Genomic DNA, 16,299 nt, shown 5'->3' on the forward strand with positions numbered 1-16,299 from the left:
AGACTTCATTCTGCCTTAGCTTCTCTTTTTAAAGTATTGACTTTACTAAGGTTGAACCAGTTGTGATTCTGTGGTGTATTCAAAACCTCTTTGACAGCCAAGAGATGCTTTAGGCATATGAATATGGTGGGCTAAGGGATGTTCAGCAACATTGTTGTGGCTCTTTGAATTGAACCTGGGGTACTTCTAGTCTTGATGATGTTGCTTCAAAGTGTTAATGCATGGTGAGATCTGCTCAGGCCTGCTAAAGAGTGGTAAACCTTTGCATCTGGTACACCAGTTCTGTGCAGCTGGAGTAAGAAAACTGCATATTTTTTCCCCATTTTCACCAGCTCAAACTACATGTATTCTCTCACCTTCACCTTTTCAAGTAAATGACCGCTGCCTAGTCTTAATAGTATGTGCATGTGAACATTCTCATTTCTTTGACAGTGTGTGCAGAGAAGTTGAGACCGTTGTGTATGCAGGCTGAATTGATTGAAACATCAATTTTAAAGTGTGATGGTTTGATATTAATTATGTGTGGAAAGTCCTCAATGTGTTGAGGTCCTCTTGTGATATGGGTTTGTGAATGGCCAGGAAAACTGGTGCTTCTTCCAAAGAACTTCCTAAGAAGCTACATTAATGGAGAAGTAACTTTTAAGATAAATAACCGTCCCTGGGAATGTGGAGCGGGACAGAAAACATTAGAAAAACTGAGACTAGGGTGAGGAGACAAAATGAGGCACTAAACACAAGGTGGGAAAAATGCTGTAGTAATGGGAGGTGAAACACTTTTTAAATACCTTCTTGGTGCCATAACTTAAACCAGGAGTAATACCAGTGGCCAGACTTTATTAATTTTATTTTTTTTTAATGAAATGGGTTGCTGGGAGAGGCTGGATTCTTTTCTTAATATTGAAAATCCTAACTCTATCAGCAGTCTCTGATTATGTTGATCATAAGGTGTTGACGGCCGTAGTGGCTTTCATCACATCTTTCTAAGATGCCAGAGAACTGTAATGAGTAGCAGCTTGTCTTCCAGGAGTGCTAGAAGACAAGTTCCAACACTGTTGCATTCTGATTAAGTTTTTTTAGTCAATAAGTACATGAAGGTGATAGAAGACAGATTGAGGTGTTAAAGCCAACAGTGTCACCATTATGCTGTTAGCAGTTTTTCAGAAATATTTTTTGGGTTTCTTTAATTTGAATTTTGTAAACCAAGACACTAATCCTTCTATTCATGAGTCCCACTGGTGTTTGGTGGTGTTGTTTGTTTTTGTTGTAGTGTGGTTGCTGTTTTTGGGTTTTATTTTCTTTTATCAACCAAGAAATACCCCTAAGCTTTTGGGGGATTGTAGCCAAGAAGAAAAAAAGTCATAAGCTTAAAGATAGGATTTTGGAGCATGACATCTAGAATATGTCTGTATCCTGATTTTAAGAGCATATGTTAACAGTTCGACATGATTGGTAGTTTTTCCAGAATGTTTAAATCCTTCAGGGTAACAATAGCCAGAAATACCTTCTTCCTCTGTTGTTTGGCTAGCCAAAGATCATATCCTTTCTTCTCCCATGCACGTTGCGTCTTTGTTCAATCTGTCATCTCCAGGTAGGCTACACTTTTGTTTAGCTGCAGTTGGAAAACCATTTATATTCTTTACACAAAGCAGGATATGACTCTATTAAATGGAGACCAAAAATAATTGGGTTTTTTTTTTTGCACGGCAGTAGTGGCCAGGTTACTTTTGTGTACAGTCAGACCATTTGCAGCAGCACGTCTCCCTGTATATTTGTATGTGACCTTAAAAACCTGGTGAGATTGCATCTGTTTCTGCTTCCAGGGGATCTCAGGGCCTGGTACTCCTTTTGTCATCCTCACTGGAATTTTGGGTTGGAGCTGAGAGTTTGTTACTCACTGAAGGCAGTGCAAGATACGTTGTTACCCTGCTTGGCTCCCCACTTTTCTGGCCATGGGATCTCTCTAGTTCGTTTTTTTTTTTTGCCGTTTTGTTAGATTATCCCCTCTTTCACAGGAGGTAAAGGGTAGTGTGTTGTAAAAGGACATAACATAACCATTTCAGAGGCAGGTGTCTTGTAATTATGTGTGTTTGAAATCCCCATTTCTCTTGCTGTTATCTGCACACACATGTATCTCTGAAGATTTCTATCAATACATCCCAAGTGATTCTAAACCTGGCAAAGGAAAAGGTAGAAGAAAAGAAGTGAGTGGTGACATAATTGGGCCAGCAAAGAAGCTGTAAAATTCCATTTAGCGTGCCTTTGAAAAAACATCTGACCCATGTAATACCTTGTATAGATTAACTCCCAGCTTTCCTTAAAGCTGTATACAACTGCCTTTAAGGCTGTGCCAGTATCTTTAACTCTGTTCAGTTTTTAGAATGCCGTTTGTAGCTCTTTCTATGCCTGTTATCAGGGCATGGCCTTTTAAATATAGACAGTGTGCAGTGTATCTGCTTTGAGAACCATAACCTTTATTTCCTCAGTATGAATGACTTTTATTTCAAGTCATAGTGAAGATTAGATATTAAAAATGAGCTGCTTGGCAGAATGCCATATGGAAAATTATTTTGCAAATGTTAATAAATAAAGAGAGGATACAAATAACACTCCCTGTATTTTCTGTTAAAAAAAACTCCAAAAAATCAAACTGCCCAACAAAAAACCTCAACAAAATCACCAAACAGGTTCAGTTCTTCTGACTAGTCTTTCTTAAGTCTGTTGGGTATGCCCTAGATGTTTGTGTGTTGGTAGATTCATCATCTCTGAATTTTTTCGGTCTACATGAGTGCAGGTCATTTTTTTTTCTTGTTAAATACTTTTTTTTCTCCTTCCCCTTAGCTTGAGCCATGGTATGGACTCAGTGCATGGTTCTTAATTAGTTTCTTGGATTTGGAGTGGTTGCCTTGATTTATTCACTATAATTACTGAGTCTTGCTAATTTTAGGCATGGTCTTTTGTGTTAAGTATTTCATCTTTAGAACTGTAGAGAAGGATTGCTTTTATTTTCATGTGTTTGATATTTAAGCATGGAAGAATGCATGTTTATATCACAGTGAATCTTTTTGCATTTATACTTAGTGTTGCAAAATCAGTTTTACATCCTTGTAGACAATGTTTTGCTGTACATGTTTGCTGTAAGATTTTGTATGGACTTAAATTATTTTGAAGTTACCTGTAAAGTGAAGACTTCAAAAGTTAATGTATTTTACAGCATCTATGAAAGCTGCTGTAAGTGAATTTAAAAATAACTTAATCTGAAGTATTGTTTGCCATTACTCAAAAGCAGATTTTGTGAATGGAGGATAAGAGAACTAGTAACTGCCTCCCTGTCCTTGACAACATTTCCTGCAGAATTGTTTGCATTCTTTAGGCTGGTGCAAGTTGTGTTCACCTGTTTGTGCATGTCATCCAATGAAGCTGAAGAGAAAGGAGGAAAAAATGATGTAAACACAAAACAAGTATAGAGATTAAAATATGTTTTATTATCTGACAATCTCATTAAAAGATCCCTTTAGAAATGTTTTTTGTGTAGGACTTGTGTTTTGGCTTGTTACTAAGTTTGTAGAGGAGCTGGAAGATTAAAGCTGAACATGAGAATCAAGACTTGTGAGCACCCTTTGAGAGATCTCTAGCAGTAGTAACTAGTACTAGATTGTAAAGTGAAGTACATCCAGGAAGCTGGATTATTGTTCGTGTATGCAGCTGTGTAGTGGAAAGGTTGACCAGATACAGGTGAGATTTTTACAGATGTAATTCAATAGTTTTTGGAGATTTTAGTAAGCAGTAGTGAATGAAGTAATAAGGTAGAACTGAAAGCTTCAATTATATTTATGGTGCAGTAACTATTTTGCATACTTACTTTGATTGTGTAAGTGGTTTTAGAGTTTATACTGGCTTTTTTGTTTGCTGGAAGTTTTGCTGCTCTATATTTGTTAAGAAAGGGAATAGATACTTTACAACAAAGGATTTCTGGTGGATTAGCATAGATTTATAGTGATTTATTTTTTTAGTTGCATCTTAGGGGCACTGGTGTTATTTTCTGTCTTGCGGATTTTAAACTTGCTTCATAGTCTTGCCACCATTTTGAAAACCATGTGATTTGAATGTGAGCTGTTGCAAAAATTGTTCATATATTCAATTGAGCTTTCTGTGGAAATTGAAAAAATTATTAAAAAAATTATTAAAAAATTATTAACCTCACTAATGTCAAGTGAGTAGAAAGAGAGAACTTTGAGGAATAAAATGTGCTTGCTGTTATGTCATGCTGACAAGTCCAGTTCTCACTTCGTCTGATGGAGTTAAAGTCCTATTGTTGGTGGAATTGACTTTGTTAGTTCTGCTCTAAGTAAAGAGCAATGAGGAATTTAGGGTCTGCACCTTGTATGTCTGCTAACCAGCTGTAGGTGGCACTGCCTTTTTTGATGGAGCTTTTCCTGGCATCTTTTATAGATGCATTTTCTGCATGACATGATTGACTTTGAACTAAGGGTTTCTATAGTGCTTGGTATTGCATTGTCTTTTAAGACAGGAAGAACCAACAGATACCGGGGGGTTATAAAAGCAGTGATTTAGCACTTAAGGCAGATGCTGAGAAATTAATCTCTTCAAGTGATTTCCAGAAACCATTCCTTAGCACTGCAGTTTTGGTTACTCTTTGGAGCAGTGCGTAAATATGAAACCATCTATGTATGTGTATGTGAAAATGAACAAGCAAGATTTTAAAGTATTTAATGTTGAAAAACAATCTTTGTTACTGTCTCAGGGTTTGCATTCTTTACAGGCTAATCTGAAAACTATAATTAAACCCACTGACTAATGGATTGGTAGTGAAGTGTTTCAGCCTTTACTAGTTACTGTGATCTAGATAATGGGGAACAGAGTAATGACCGTATCAGTCAGTGGTAAGCTAGCAAACTTAGCAGAGTGTGAGGGGAAAATAATTAAAAAACAAACACCACCATCCCCTCCAAAAAACCCTAACCCTAGCAATCCCCAATATGTTAATGTGTCTTGCTTAGGCATAAATAAAAAGGTGTATAGTTAGCACACCTATGCTACAAAAAGACCCCCTATAACCTGTTCATTTTACAGATGAAAGGAAAGTAAATAAGCCTTTTCAGACCTGTTTCTTAACAGCTTAGGGAAGTACATCAAATTGTAAACAGCAATATTGCTAGTATGGTCTTTTAAACAGGAAACTGCATATGCCTGAATATCAGTGCAATTATAGCAAGTGATTCTTGGTATGACCTTTCTGGGAATAATTTGTGATCTGGATTCACAGTGTGATGTAGGTGAAACATAAAAATGACTAGAAAAGAATAGTGTGTCTTTGTTCTCATTGATTTAATGCAATCGTTCTTTTTCTATTCTTTTGATTAATTTATGAGACTAAAATGTACTGTTTGTAATACATATTATACTTTAACAAATGACTGAGAACTTCTTAAAGTGGGCCTATACCTTTCATTTATGAATTTACAACACCAAAAGCAGTGCTATTTAAGATGGACTAAAGGAAGTATTATTCAGTAAATTATTTAATGGTAATGATTGCTGTAAATAAGAAACTAGTTTGTTCTCAGCATGGTTGTACAGGAAACCATAGCCTAAAGCTAAGATGGAAAGAGTTCCTGAGTGACTGGAGATAGAGCATTTTATTTATTTTAGCCTGTTCTAAAGCATTCAGACTTAGGAATTGCATGTTGGAAGTGCAGGATAATTATGGTATCAAATTGGAGCACCTGATCATCCTTCTGGCTTTAATCTGGGAACACTTTAACTCTTTTTCTGCCTTTGGAATTTGCTAACAAAGATAGTAATTGTGCTACAGTCAGAGGTGTAGAAATCCTTATCAGCTCATTTTGTGCAAGCCTACAAACACCTATTGTGCATTGTCAGTGTTGGAAGCAGGATTTGGTTTGTGGTTGCAGTTATATGCAAAAATCTGTCTTCCACTGAAGCTGAATTGACTTTCCCGAGAGAGGTATTTAGAGGTTATAAATGTTTGGCAGGCAGGGATTGTAATGATGCCATACAGGCAAGTGGTAGAGTCTGTGGTAGTTTAGGTGTTCTGTCATTGTTGGTTACCTTATGGACTAAGTGACTTGTTAGTACCTACTAAATGAGGGCTTCTGATTTTGGTGCTGTGCAGAGATGAAGAATGATATTCATCATGTTCAAACACATCCTTATACTTTAATAATGGGAACTTGTTCAAGCGTTATACTTGCAAAAGTAAGATCTTTAACATATTTTGGTTAAACAGAAAAGTCACAGTAAAGTTTGCCATGGTTTTCTTTAAGCAAACAGTTAGTTTGATTATGCTTCCTTTAAATTATTTTGGTATTGCTGCATACCAAAAATGACTTCTGAGTTTTTTCTTCTCTTTTCCACTGGGTTGTGTTAGATGCTTGTCCCTCATATGTAATGGTTTATTATGCTGTTTTGAGGTGTTGGTGAGGCTTCCTATATTGATGACCTTTGACACTCAGGATGTAAATTTAAGAATCGTAGGCATTCAAGTCTGAAGTTCTTGTTCCAATTTCTGGTTTTTTTTACAGTGCAGGGTTAGTGATGGTCCAGAACAGCAAAAGTAACTTTGCTTGTTTCAACAGAGAATGTCTACCAAAGCAAACTACTCTTTATAAGTAGCCTTCCTTGCTGGGGCTTGTAGGTATTGTACAGTCTGAAACGGGTACAGAATTTTGAAAATACACTAGAAGAACAGAGGAAGAAGTAAAGTAGTTGGGGATTTTGTTTATCATTATGGCTTGGAAATTTAACACAGTTCTGGAGCTTACTGTAGTCCTCAAAGAACAAAGTGCACCTACCACTGATGCTGTTTTTTTTGTCCTCAGGAAATTCTCAGAAAATAGCTTTGTAGTTGTTTTAATTACATTTAAGGGGTATCTTGTTCATCTGTTTACGTACTTTTGAATAATCCATTTATTTGAGTGTACCTGAGAAGTACCGTTTTATAAATTGCTAAAACAGGTAGCAGAGAATCTTCTATAAGTTTAGATTTAGAGATGAACTTGATATTAGGTGAATGGGACCACAGTCTCTTAAAAAAGATAGGCAGTAAAAAAGATAGGTATAGATTTGATAGCAACTGGAAGTTGGTTGTAGAATGTTTTATAACCTTCTCCTTAAGTTTGTTAAATGATTCGGCCAGGCATATTGTTTGAGCTTCTGTGTGATTTAAGTATTTTTCTAGCCTTCTTGTTTGTATGTCTTGTCTTTTCTTTTTTTATTTTTTTGGTCTTGTTTTGTGTTTGGTTCTTTTGTTTGTGTATGTTTGGTTGTTTTAATTAGTATGGATATCAGCAGGAAGTTTTCAGGACTCTGATTTCTCTGTGTGTTGCTGAGTTTTGAACTTCTCCAGCAGCTGTTTAAGCAACAGTGTCAAACTACTGTGCTAAATACTAGGGATAGTACTGAAAGCTGCTGAAAGTGTGGACACACATTCAGCAATAGTTTTAGCATCTTAATGCATTTAATAATAGGGTTCTTTTTTACTTCAGTACTGCAGTGTAGCTCTTAATGATGACTTACACAGGTAACGTAATTTCAGCATGCAGTGCTATTACTGTATGGTTGTTTCTTTATCCTCAGTGTTACACTTGGTTCATTCTCCCTGTAAGATCACAAGGTGTGGATGAGATGTAAGTTACACCATCTATTTTGCAGATATTGTTAGTCTTTTATTTGTAATCCATTGTCTTGTGGGTCCTAGTTATTGATGACTGAGTTATCAATATGTAAATGGTCTTTGGTTCTTACATATCTAGTTAGTAGTCCTTTTAGTTACATAAAGTGTTAAATTCTGAGTTTGGTATCCATTAAGTGTTGCTTATGCTGGTTTATAGATGGTGTTTTCCTCCAAATCCTTGTAAACAATAAAAATTAGAGAAATAGCTTTTAGTATTTCTCCAGTAACTTTGAAGTCTGTGCAATGTAGAGAGATGAAATCCCTGTTAAGATGAGAGAAAACTTAAATGCCTCTTAAGCTTCCTCTGACCTTCATTTCACCCAATTCCATCACTGTTATGCACAGATAACAAAGAGGGATGATGACTGGCAGTTGACTTTATATATAAGAAACTGTAGAAATCAAAAATGTTAGAATGTAACCATACTAAACTGTTTTCTATATATTTAGTGCTCTTATAGCTGTTAAGGAAGACAGTGATTAAAAATTAACCCAGTAATTCATGTATGATTGCTTTGATGTCTGTTGTGACTGCAATTTCGAAATACTTCTCTTTTTAAAGAAAAGCAAGCAAAAATTTCTCAGAATCTGAATAATGAGTGACTTGTTTGGCATATATTGCCACTGAGCTGGGATAAGCAAAGGGAAAAAAATGGCTTCTGTAGATTTCCTGGAAGATTATTTTAAGCTTCATAGTTTTACTGGATGTATGTGTGTTGAAATATCATAATGTGTTTTTGTACCATATGAAAGATTCCATATTTTTCTGAGGAAGTCTGTCTGTGGACTATAAACAGCGTTTTAATTTGTACTTCCAGATTGAGCCTGACAGAAGTAGAATGCTTTTCTTTGCCTTTAGGATTTTGTGAGGGTTCATGCTGTAATGCCTGCCATATAGAATGGAATGTAAGGGGAAGGAGAGAAACTTAGGATGTTTCGTGGTTATTGTGTGTGTGTCAAGTTGTGCATGGTATTAATTGTAATTTTCTCTGCATGTCCCTTTCAGCGGAGGATTCTCAGACTATAAGCATCTCTGAAATCTGTCAAGGAAGGATTTTATAGTAATAATTAATTTGTATTTAGCATTAAAGTTTATGCTCTAAGCTGTTCAGTGAAGAATCTTGACCTGACCTTAATTTGAAATGTCTCCCCGAACATCTTGATTAATTTGCTTTTGAAATCCTTCAGTCTGAAATTGCTCATGTTCCTTACTTATATGTACACAAATGAGAATATATAAAGCTTTTTTTTTAAATAAAACAACCCGAAACAAACCTACTGGTGAAAGAATGAGCAATTGCTGCTTTTTCAGTCTCATTTCTTGCAGTCTTACAAAATAAGACCAAGTGAAAATAAAATAAAAGGAACTATGAATTAATGACTACGTACTTTAAGTACTTGTTAAATAATTTACTGCAGCACCCAAATTAATTCAAGGTATAAATGTACCTCTTTAATCTGCTGAATGAGGTTTTTATGTTAAGAATGGATCAGCATATTGCACTGCCAAGTGTTTCTTTAGTAGGCCTAATATCCCAAATTGGGTGAAATGTCGAATTGCTCATAAATGTTCAGGGATTGGTGTAGGATGTGTGTGTACCTCCATGTTATTTTTTTTCTTTCCAAGTGTATGAGATTCCTTCCAGTTCTGTAATTGCTTGTGAAAAAGAGGAGTTGCCAGGCCTCTATTTGATTGGAGAGAGAGGAGGGAGGGTAGAAGGTGTGAAAGAAACGTTCACTATGCTGGTTTTGGTTTTCTTCTTTATTTCTAGTGGGGAAAGGGATTTTAGTTTTTGAAATACTGTCAGGCATGCTGTGTGTCAGTCAAGTATATGCAGTTGTTGGCAATACAGCCTCTTCCTATTTATGGGATAGTAGCTAAAAGGCCTTGTTGTGAATTGGTACTCTGCTTTGCTGGGCTTCTTTATAACCAAGAGCTGAAAAGATAATATTGAAGGATTTGGTGTCTGATGTCCATATACCTTCTGAAGTGATTTTAAGACAGAGACGCTTTAAAGCGGGCAAAATCCTAAATATTTTTAGTGGTTTATGGAAAAACAGAGCATCAAAGCAGGATTAGTAATCTCTGTGTTCTTGTGGAGTTGTACCCTGCTAATAATGAAGCACATAATCTCAGGAATAGCACTGTACTGACAATTGCTGGAGCTGCTGTTTTGCCGTGAAGGCACGGGTCAGCCTCTTCAGGTGGTCTCACCGACTGCCCTTGGGGTACGTAGGTCTGGAGTGCTGCTTAGTGTTGGAGGTGGGGAAGTTATTTCACTGGAATTTAACGTGTAAATGGAAGATAATGATTTGCATCAAGATACCTTCAGCTTCTAGAGCACTGTGATCTGTGAAAGGGGAGAAAGAAATACTAGCATGTTATAGCAGACAGGTGTAGTTATCTTCACTTCCTGCATTTGTCTGGCTATCAGAATCCCATGTGGAATCTTTATTATGTATGTTTACTGTCAAAATTCTTAAAATATTTACAACTGTTTTTTTTTTAATTCCTGTGAAATTATTGAATAAAAATATTTTCTCTGAAAAAGTTCTCCAAAGAATTTTGTAGAGGACATTGAACTTGTATGAGGTATTCATACATATTTTCAAATAGAGGCTTGTCTTGATACTTCGATATTTAAGTATTTAAGCAAGCCATATAATCCTCCCTCTCAATACTTTTTATCTAGGGAGGTGTTTAAGGAAAGCTGTCCAGGGTTTTAATTTTTAAAATTTTATTTTTAAAACTTTCCTCCTATTCCAATCTCTGAACATGATAGACTAAATCATTCTTAATGTTTCAGAAACATGTACATTTTATAACTATCTAAAATGTTCTAATTGTTTTTCTATTCCAAGAACAACAATAAAGAACAAAAAAGCACCCAAGCCCTGGGATATCTTTTTGTTAAATAATGAAGTTTACATAATATGTTAGCCAGAAGACAAGTCAGATCACTGTAAGAGCCATGCAGTACCTAAATCCCAGACATCCATCCTTCTAGTTTGGCTTTAAAATCCTATGATTTTGAGGATTTACAGGTACTCTTTAAAAATACATTCTTGAAGTTGCTGTCAGGTTGCTCTGGATTACATCTATAGCCTTTGTGAATGCAGATGAATCTTCTCATGCTTTTGTTACTGTGATCACTGGAGTCATACATATTGTAGTAATCAAATGATATTGCCATGTAGCTATGCTCAGCTTGGAATAGGCAGCTTGGCAGTGTGAGGTCTGTGCTCACAATTGGTCAAGTATAAGTTCTGGTTGTCTGTAGCAGATGTTAATATGTATGATATGTAGAGTTTCTGTAAATTATATGCTAGAAGTTCTTTAACAATGCGTTTTCTACTAAAAACCTCAATTTTCTTGGATACCGTTATTAAAAAATGTAATTATAATATGAAAAATCATATTAAATGAAACAAATATTTTTTAGCATATTATATACTAAATTATATACTCTAACCCAATGTATGCATTTAAATTTATGTTATTAAAATGGTTTCTTCCATTGCAGAATTGTTCAAGCATATGGGTAACCCTTAATTTAAATTTTTTTTTCTCATCGGTTTCATCTTTTTCACCACTGATTTATGTTGTCTGCTTCTGATGAAGAGGCAAGATTTAGAAACAAAGCCATTTCAGAAATCATGAGATTGCTGGAAAGATTTGCATTTTGTTTCAGAAATAAGAGTTAAAAGTAGCTATCATTGGTAGTCTCATCTTCCTAATGTGACCACAAGAAAAACGTACCAAAAATAATTGCTGGGAAAAGTAGGCTTTTTTCTTCATGGAAGAAGATCCAGCCATGTCTGAATACTATTTAATTATAGTGTCTGTCAGTGAATGTGACTAGTTTCTGTGAGATTGTTCTTAAGTGGTGAACAAGGGTTGTTTTTAATCTCAAACTGGTAAGAAATGGTTTGAAATACTGTGTTTGAAGAGATGTGCAATTTTTTCTGGTGAAGCAACCAATTTTTTCTCTAAGTATTGATGTGGTGAATTTTATGAAGATGGCCCGGATAGGAAACATGAAAAGTAGAACTTTTTACTTCTGGCTGTTTTGTAACTTAAAACTGAATAGAAAGTGTGTTTGAAACATGGCAATGAACACCTGAAATGTCAGTGTGGCTGCTGTTGACTTGGCAGAGTGATTTTCTTGAAGGATGATCAGGTTAATTCACCTAACTGAGCAACTGATGATAACAGTAACAGAAAAAAGAGATGCTGAGGAGAAGGCTCAATATATAAGGCTCTTCACCTCACCTTATGAGGTGAAGAACTTGGAAATCCTGGGTTGAGGTTTGCCTTTTTGGACCCCTTTGGTTTTGAATTCCAAACCTTTACTTACTAGAAACTTTTGAGTTTAGAAATGTATTTCTGTCCTGTTATACCCTCTGTATAATTTCTTGAGAGGGAGTAGAAGATTTATTATCTTAATGTTTCATGGTTGGAGCCCCATTGCCATAGGGAGAAGTGGCTAGTGGAGAAGCATTTGGCCAGCTGGAGCGGGTTTTATGGAGTCTGGCTGGTATGACTGAGTGTTGTGGGGATGCCACATGTCCTTGAAAGTGACTGTTTTAATCAATGCTTAACTGTTGAGGCCAAAACCATCCAGATTTATATGCAATAGAAGCAATTGTTTGATGTTAATTGTAGGTTTCCTAGGTTAGTATGTTTTATGTGTGTACAAATTACATTTCAAGATTTTGTAGTGTATTTTCTTTGCTTGGCATGAACTGTTTGTATTTTAGCTTCATTATATTGCTCTCCTTATATGCTGAAGCACAGGCTTCAGAACTTTATTCTGCTTCTTTCCTATAATGTTGGCAAAATGTAACACTTGCATTTTGCCAATGCAAAAGCTAGATTATGCTGAATGAACTAATACATCCTGTTTCTAAGCCTGGAATTATGTCTTAGAGTTCTCCTTCAGGCTTGTGTCCTGTGCTTTTTCCATTTGTCCAGTTTGGTTCAGCATCTGCTGTTTGCTTGCGGACTCCTGATGAATGGTAAATACTTGGGTTCAGGAAAGTGAGGTTCTGTTGGTGAGTCTGAAGAATAGAAGCAATAAAAGGGAGTAAGGAAAAGAATGGTATGAGCGATTTAACTAAAGTTGGTGTGCTGCTAATTCCACATCAGATTGTGAGAAGACCTCCGTTTGTATTATTTGCCCTTCTTTGTATTCTCAGAAAGTCATTCTTACTGAACCAGAAGGCCTTTGTGTTGTCCTTGTAGACCAGGCTTGCTTGCTCCAAACATTTGGTGTCTATAGGAAGTGGAGCCAATGTCAGGGTCACTGGCTTTCCTTTTCTCTTACATCACTGATATATTCTTTAAGTGCAATGGAGAATTGTACCCTGGTCATTTTTGCCTTCTGAGGATTTTTCACTCTCACCCACTATTACTATGGTGAATTAATATGTTGAAGAGTTCAAATCTCTTGCTAAATGTGCCAGAAGGGTCACTTGGTTTTGGTGTGGACAGGTGAAAATCATGGCATGTCCATCTTATAAATTAAGACAGTACTTTAACTTGGTTCTTTGCAAACAAAAAGCTGCTGTTGCTGAGGCCTACAACATCTCAAAGTTGAGTTGTGGTGTTGTATTTTTCTTAAATGACAAAAGATAATCTACAGGGATTAGAAGGAATTCAAAATGAAACCACCAAGTAATACCTAAACCAAGAAGTAAATCTCTAAAGCTGAATGATAAACCTACATCAGACTTCTGATTGAGACATTGACTCATAAGGAGCCTTAAAACTATGACAGCATAGTCACTTTCTTGTGCTTTAAATTATAAATGAGGGCTAGCTTAGATCATGAGCTAGACTGTATGTGCCTATGTGCCCTCAAACAATTTGGGAACAAGAGGCCATGGGTAGCATTGCCTGAGCTAATCTTAAGGAAGATTTTGTCTGTGGGGCTCATTGGCCCAAGATCCTGTGGAGACCTACAGAGAAAAAAAAAGTTTAGAGCTTGTTGCACCTTTAAAGTAGGGGAAAGGATAACAACTGCTCTATTCTGTCAAAGCATAAGCCAGAAATTAAGATATTATGTAAGTAGAAGCAAGATATTTGTGGTTTCATTAAGAACAAAACCACTTATTCACAATTATTTTTTGGGAAGCTGTTCTTATGCTTGAAAAATGTAATGGTCAGCACAGCAATGGCTCAAAATAGCATTTTGGATGCTATAGCACTGGCATTAGAGCCTCGTTGGCAAATATCCAAGAGGCCTGTAAAAGAAGAAAATGCCTTAAATGTTAAAGTTTCAAAAGCTTCTGCTCAAATTTAATTTAAAATTTAATTTATATTTAAATTTAAATTTTCTAATATTTTCCAGTTATATACTTATTTAGTCAAATATTTGAGAGTGAGCTTTAAATCCTGTGAAAACACACTAGATGGCAAGAATTCTTATTTGCAGCACAAAATAATTATATTGATTATAGGAGTACACGTAGGTAGGCAGCTGCAAAGAATTACTCAGAATTTTTGTGTACAGAATCAAATGGTCACTGTACCAGTGAGATAAAAAGAAATAATTTCAGTAGCTGGATTTTTCTGTCCTCCCTGCTTGTGTATTTTTCAAATACTTAGTTGCATGTCAGGTTACAGTGTAGGCCTTTCTAGGTCAGTTCTTCTTTCTAAACATACAAGTAGGTTTAGTGGTTACCTGATGCAATTGAGGTGAATTTGTCCTTTTGCAGGACGCTGCTAGTACCAGAGGGAGGGGTGGCCTTTAACTGCCTCCTTCTCTGCTTTTCCCTACTCTTGGTAGTTATATCCTGCCTCAGGGTAGGAAAGATGCCTCCTTTTGTAAAACCCCTCTTAGAGTGTCTATGGATATCTCCTAGCTGTTGCTAGTGAATAAATAGGCAAATGGCAAGCATTTAATATTACCAGGTTCTCAATTTTACTGCTGCATAAAGCAGGACTTGGAATAAAGGGTGGTAAATGCTTCCTGAGCTTCCATGTGTAATTGTATTGGGTAAATGCTGTTACCAAAGTTGCTGTGAACTGTCTTCACAGTAAAAAAAACAAACAAAAAACCAACCAACCAAGAAAAAACCAACCCAAACGTCCCCCCCCTAAAAAAAGGAGAAATGGGTGTTTTAGGTTGATAAATCTCTTTGTGGTCATGTTTGCAACCAGGAGACTAGGAGTTACTTTTTTAAAATTAGTTACCAAGGCTCTGACATCTGGCATAAGTTTTAAAAGTAGGCCCTCATCACTGTGCTCCTGTTTCAAATGTTTAAAGTAATTACCATAGAGGAGGAATTTGCCTTTATGCTGCTAATAAATACTGGAGCACATTTTCCAGGACTTCAGAGTTGCTGGCATATCTGATTCTCTGCAGATCAGGAAGCACGTCAGAGATCACTAAACCCTAAAGGAGACAAGTAATCTACTTAGGCGTTTGGGGCTTTTTCTGACTTTATTTATAACTTCCAGTTTGAAATACATTGAAAGTAGCTTTCTTTTCATTGTGCTGCATATTTGTTTTAATCCATCCAACAGCAGAGAAGGATATTTGTATCTTGTCCAGTGTGTGGAAACAAGTGTGCTTAGACAAAGTGTACCATTGTGGGAAAGACTTGGGTCAAAACCTGGGTTAAGACAAGGCCCAGGTACTGGATCTGTCATTTCTCTCTGGCTAAATATTAGTGTTGTGTTTGATCTACAGCACCTGTTCGAGACCCCTGCTTCAGAGGCTAGAGGAGTCTGCAAACTTTCCAGGGGTTCTGCTTAGTGTTTGGAGAGGATGTTTGATTAGGTTTTAAAGCAGAGTGTACTGTGGCTTATATAGAAATAATGCATAATGTTGCAAGTCAACACTAATAAAAAGAGTAATAAATGTAGAAATGCAGGAAGCCTGTTGATCTTGTTTTAAATATAAAAGGTTTGGCAAAACTTAGGCTTTTTTCCTAAAAATTATTGCAGTTATGAAAGTCAATAAATAACCCTAGTTTTTATTCACTGTATAGAAAATGTTACTTCAAATATTGTTTGCTGCCACATGAAGTAGCATTGGAGAGAATTACTCTGAAAATACGAAATTCAAAACCCAGCATAGTATACCCCAAGGCTTTGCATGGCATATAGCTAATGTATGAGGCCAGTTAGCAAATTTGGTTTTGCTTAGTATTAGTCTTGGCATGAATTTCCATTCTTCATCCATTTTTTTCAGTCTATAACCTATTTTATGTAGTAAGTTGATCTGTAGTATCTTTCCATAGCCTTAGAGAAACATCTTGAATATGAAATTAGAATACGCTAAATTACTTGTGCCTAAAATAAAGATTAGGCAAGTGTTCTATTTATACTTGCACTATTATTCAGGAAATTTTTCTTCCTCATGCTGGATAGTCATTTACATCATGTTATTGTCTGGGTGATACTGTAATATGCTGTTTGCTGGGAACACTGAGGTGATGGATTACTTTTTCAGTAGGCTTTGAACATCTTAAACTTCTCTGAAGATAGGTGCAGAATTACTGAAAGTGGAATAAAATACACATAAAGGAATAACGACTAAAATGCTTATTATGTTAGTCCTTACCATGTGCCACAT

The 16,299-nt window shown here is 36.1% G+C and overlaps 1 protein-coding gene across 8 annotated transcripts in view; it reads left to right on the plus strand.

Moving 5' to 3' along the window:
• Positions 1-16,299, plus strand: part of TSC22D1 (TSC22 domain family member 1) — a 90,429-nt gene that overhangs the window by 4,379 nt on the left and 69,751 nt on the right. The gene's annotated exons all lie outside the window — the stretch shown is intronic.

Source organism: Serinus canaria, chromosome 1 (genome assembly GCF_022539315.1).
Source record: "Serinus canaria isolate serCan28SL12 chromosome 1, serCan2020, whole genome shotgun sequence".
NCBI lineage: Eukaryota > Metazoa > Chordata > Aves > Passeriformes > Fringillidae > Serinus > Serinus canaria.